Below are 6,000 nucleotides of genomic sequence, written 5' to 3' on the forward strand. Positions count from 1 at the left end.
GACTTGGAAGGGACCCATCAGGATCATCGAGTCCAACTCTTATTCCTGCACAGGACACCCCTGAGAATCACACCATGTGCCTGAGAGCATTGTCCAAATGCTTCTTGAGCTTTGTCAGGCTGGTGCTGTGACCACTTCCCTGGAGAGCCTGTTCTAGTGCTCAGCCACCCTCTGGGTGAAGATTCTTTTCCTAATACCCAACCTAAAGCACCTCCTACACAACTTCAGGCCATTCCCTCGGGTCTTGTCACTGGTCACCACAGAGAAGAGATCAGTGCCTGCCTGTCTGCCTCCCTTTGTGAGGGTGTTGAAAATTCCAATCCCCCCTCAGTCTCCTTCAGGCTGAACAGACCTTCAGGCTGACCTTCGCCACTCCTTGAATGGTTTCCCCGCTAGGCCCTTCACTGTCTTCATTGCCCTCCTTTGGACGTTAATGGCTCAATGTCTTTCTTTCACTGAGGTGCTTAGAACCTTACATAGCACTCAAGGTGAGGCCACACCAGCGTAGAGCAGAGGTAAGAGTAGAGGCTGAGTGTGCAACCTTGAAAAATCCATACAACTTCTGAGCAGGAAGGCGAGATCAGCAAAGGTGTTTGGCTTTTAGGCAGGATGTGCCTCTGCATTGCTCCAAGCTGCCTCTTCTCTCTGAAAGGTTTTCTTCCAAAAGTGCACAGGTGTCTTTTCAGCTGATGAGAGTGGAAACTTGAGTTGTAGCTGGGTGGAAGGAGAAGCTTGAATAGGAATGCTGGTCTCAAGACACACTGGTATCTTGAGCCACTGTGGATGGCTCAAGACATTCCCAACTGATGAAATGACAAAGATCCTGTCTTCCTGAAGGTGTGAAGTCATAGGTCAAAGAGCATGCATAAAGCTTGGGAAGCCCATGCCAAGTTCAGGTTTGCACCAAACAGCTGAATGCTTCACTTGGAAAGACAAGTACTTAAAAATTCACCTGTCCAGAAACTAAAGACACCAAACCAATCTTTACATTCCTAAATATGCATATATTTTGAATGTAATCCTTTAAAATACCTGCATATTTCCCTCTTTATTTCTTCCTTTCCAACAAAGAATGAGCCATGAGACAGTCTTCCACCTTGTCTAAAAATGCCATTGGAAATGGGCTATCTGATATGGCACAAGCCCTCCTCCATGTTCAACAAACTACTGAGCTTTTATTGTGTGCCAAGACAGGGGCTGTGCTTGGCTCTGGGAGCTATGTTTTCCAGATGCTAAGTCTGAGTTAATGGAAAATATGTCAGTATTTTAGATTTGCTTTGTTTCAGTTCAAGGGTTATGTAGCTACATGAGTGCATCTTGTCTGTCTGAAATACAAACTCTGTTTCCAGTTTAACAACAAATTACTTTGTATGGGCCTTTCTTGTGTGTTGTGGAAAGAAATGGGGCCTCCTATCTGACCCCTGGAACTGGGGTTCAAGTAGCCAGAAGCAAAAGTAACAAACTACAAGAATGTGCATGAAATTATAAACTGTATGCCTGCTTTTCTTGTGTGGCTGGTTGGTTGGTTGGTTGGTTGGTTTTTTCCTAGTGTTTCCAGACCATACACTGCAGATTGGGAAAACTGTTAAGGGCATGGTCTATAGGTGTCGGCTTTCTCTTTCTATAGAATTTTTTAGAAGATGGCACCTTAAGCACGATGATATGGCCATGCCTACTGAAACAATCTGCTGTAATATACCCACTGTGACAAGATTCATGACCCTCAGAGAGCGCAGGCAGTGGTTTGCTCTCTTCTCAACCTCATCACCTAACATCAGTTCTAATGCCTTTGGCATTAGAACACCATTAAAGTGTGTGTTAGCCATAAGTGATGTTTCTGAAATACAAGCTTAGCCAGTGACTACAGTATCTAATACCACAATTGCATACTAGAGTGCCTTTTCTGAACTACAACACTGGATATTAGAAGAGAAGTGAAACTTGTTTGCATTGCAGTCAGTGAGCTGTGGTCAAACTACAGAAGTCCAGAGAGTGACTTGGGGAGAACTAGAAACGGCATTTAAAGGATTCTTGAAGTTAGCTTTACATGGATTAGTCTTCACAGTTTTCGCCCAAACAAGAACATGACGCGAACACAGGTAAATTGAATCTCTAGCTTCCAGAAACATATGTTTCCTAGCTAAAACATTTAATGGAACAGAATCTATCTGAGACCTCTTGACAGAAAAAAAAACCCCAAACATCACAGGTAAAAGAAATTTTTTTATCTCCTTTAGGTCTTGTAACAGTGAAAGGGAATTGGTCAGCATGAGCACGTTAATATTAATGGCATAAACAAAGAAATTACTACAAACCCAACAAAATGACATATTTTCTTAAAAAAGCAGAAAAGTAGCAAATAAAATTAATAAAGCACAAAGTGGAAAACAAAGGACAAAATTACTCTAATTTAAGACTATGAAAAAGTGTTTAGAAACAGCAATGTTGAGAACTAATATTTTCCATAGTTTCTCAGAGCACTAGAGCTACATCAATTCTTTGGGTCTGTGAACTAGACTGTTTGCATCAGCAAGTGCTGAGAGAGCCTGTTGATGCCATTGCAAGGCTACTCCCCAGCTATTACCTTTCCAAGATCATGATGACCAAGCAAGTCCCCCAGTACTGGAGAATAGTAAATATTTCACCTGTCTTGAAAACAGTAAGAAAGCTAATGCAGAGAACTACAGCTTCACTTTGGTCCCTGAGAAAATCATGAAGAAATCAAAGATCTCAGAGCTGGACTCAAACAGCTTGCCAAAGAACTCAAGCATTGACCATCTTATTTCTTACACATAGAAGCACCAGGCACAAATTATTTAAGTACCATATTCTAATGGGTAAGTCTGTAAGATCTGGGCATTATCAGACACATCGAATGTATGAGGTTTGGAAGGGACTCAGGACAGTCTCCTTGCCCAAAGCAGGATAAGGCAGAGCAGCAATGTCACTTCTTCAGTTATCACCAGACCAGGCACTGCCATTCTTACATTGTAGGTTCTGCATGGTCATCCTCAGGACTGAACAATAACTTCGTTCTTACCTAGGAACAACTGGGAAACAATCTTTTGAATGTCAGTTTCACCACAGCTACATTCTGGCTTCAGAGATGTGGTCTATTAATCCTCTGGTTTAAAAATAAAGGCCTGGAGGTCCTTTACAGGAGGAGCTATGAGCTACCACCCCCTACAGACACAGCTGCATAGGTCAGACAAACTGACTTGGCAACAGACTATTTGGAGGTTCACTGCCCCCCAAATTCAGACATTCTGAAATATGGTTCAGCATTTTGTTATAGATGTACCTGAGCATAAGCATAATCCATAAATTTTTAATTCCATAACTGTTATGCAATCTCCTGCATCTGTAAAATATTAGGAAATTCCTGTTTCTTTCAATAACCTTTAATATTTGGGGTTTGGCAAGTTGATATCTTTCTCCCTGTTGTCCTTGCTAAAGAACTAATAAAGCATGCTCTCAGTCTCTAGTTGAACAGTTTTATTCCTGAACTGATCTGCATCATTTTTTTTAAGATTTAAGGATACTATAAAGCTCAGAGAGGTTTAAACCCAAGTGATAGATATTTAACTATACCCTCAGTCATTCCAACCCACTTGAGTTCTTCAGTCGTCTCTGTTACTTGGCTTTCAAGCTCCTTCATTTCCCATGGAAAAAAAATCCTTCATTTTCTCTCTACTCTCAAAGTTAAATAAATCGGGTTCATTCTCTAGCCAAATCCACTCAACTGTATGAGACAAACTGATTCAGCAATCATTTGTAAAAGAGGAAAAAGCAAATATCAGCTATTGAAGTATCTCTAGTCTTACAAATATTCCCACTGGTAAGTGAAAGATTAATGCTCTTGCCAGAGCATGTAACTGTTAGCTAGCAATTAGAAACTTCTGGTTATGAAGTCTTCCTCACCTAAGACAGCTTAATGCTTTAAAGATGAGCATTAGATAGAAAACTGGAAATAGTGAGGGATTTTGTGACTCAAAAAATACGAATCTTTTGCCACCAATTACTTACATAAATAGAGCTTAAATCCCTTCAACGATCTGGGGTTTAAACACAAAAGCTTTAGCTATATCCTTACTTTTAAATGATGAAATTTATACTGAGGGCAGGGGGCAGCAGGGAGAAGCAAAACAGAAACTCTTGCTCGGTTCCCAGGAGTTCTGCAGCTTGAATATTCCATTCTCAGAACCTGGAGCTTGCTCCAGTAAGAGGAAAGTTATCAGCAGCCTACTCCATTGTGCAAGGCAGTGTGTTGTCCCTGTGACTGTCAGCTGTAGTTACTGCATTAAAACTGAGGAGGAAGTTATCTTCCTGACTGGTGCTTACCTTTCTGATTTCTTCCTGATCATCAATTATAATTTGGCTCTAATATACCAGACTGAACACTGACAAGAACACTGGATTTTTGATGGACTACACATGTAGAAACCACAAACATCAACACTTAAATTCCAGCAATTCAGTTTCAGATACACTTCTGGGCAACCTGTACAAAATTAAAAGCAGAGATGGTAAACCAGAAGTAAACTCTGCAAAGAGGAGCAGGCTACAAGAGAAAGGGACGTTTAGAAAAAGGAGTAAAAACTATTTCTTCTTGGGTATCCAGCATGTGGTGACTTACCACTTAGACACACACAAGTCTGTGGGACCAGATGGGATCCACCCAAGGGTACTGAGGGAGCTGGTGGAGTCTCTGAGTCATTTCCAACCATTTACCAGCAGTCCTGACTAAACAGGGAGGTCCCAGGTGACCAGAAGTTAGTCAGTGTGACACCCATCTACAAGAAGGGCTGGAGAGACAATCCAGGGAGCTACAGGCCTGTCAGTCTGACAGTGGTGCCAGGGAAGGACAGGGAGCAGATCTTGTTGACTGCCATTATGCAGCACATACAGGACAACCAGGGCATCAGACCCAGCCAGCAAAGGTTTAGGAAAGGCAGGTCCTGCTTGACCAACCTGATCTCCTTCTACAACAGCATGACTCACTTAGGGGATGAGGGAAAAGCTGTGGATGTTGTCTGTGTGAACTTTGGCAAAGCCTTTGACACTGTCTCCCACAGCTTTCTCCTGGAGAAACTGGCTGTTCATGGCTTGGATGGGTGCACTCTTGGCTGGGTAAATATCTGGGTGAATGTCTGGCTGAACAGCTGGACTGAGAGGGTGGTGGTGAATGGAGTTACATCCAGCTGGCAGCTGGTTGCAAGTGCTTTTCCCCAGGGCTCAGGATTGGGGCCATTCTTGTTTAACATCTTTATCGATTATTTGGACAAGGGAACAAGTGCCCCTTCGATCAGTCTGCAGATGATACCAAATTGGGCAGAAGTGTTGATCTGCTGCAGGGCAGGAAGGCTCTGCTGAAGGATCTGGACAGGCTGGATTGATGGGCTGAGGCCAATTGTATAACGTTCAACGAGGTGAAGTGCCGGGACCTGCCCTTGGGTCACAACCACCCCAATGCTGTACTACAGGCTTGAAGAAGAGTGGCTGGAAACTGCCTGATGGAAATGGACCTGGGCGTGTTGGTTGAGAGCTGGCTGAACATGAGCAAGGAGTGTGCCCAGGTGGCCAGGAAAACCAATGGCATCCTGGCTGATCCTGATCCATATCACCTATTGTCTTTTGTGCTGAAGTACAAATACTTCCTTCCATGGGAAGAGACATGCAGCCCATGCTGTGATCTTCACCATGGCATGGGGATTCCTGAGGCCTTTAACAATCTCCTTTTTAAACCTTTCCTGAGCATCCTTGGACTTTCCCCACTAAGCTTTCCAATTCTCTGCAAGGCTTCCCTATAGCAATTTTCACAATGGTATTGCAAGAAATTTATGAATTGTCTTGGAAGTAGATGGACATGTCCAGTATGGTGTGGATAAATGTGGTCACCTGGTCATTCATCCATATGGAATTGGATATGTAGTTAGGAAAGTCCACCATAGGTTTTATAAATTCATGATCAGCTTTCCTGTGGCAGGAAAAATAGGGGAC

The sequence above is a fragment of the Corvus hawaiiensis genome, chromosome Z (genome assembly GCF_020740725.1).
Source record: "Corvus hawaiiensis isolate bCorHaw1 chromosome Z, bCorHaw1.pri.cur, whole genome shotgun sequence".
NCBI lineage: Eukaryota > Metazoa > Chordata > Aves > Passeriformes > Corvidae > Corvus > Corvus hawaiiensis.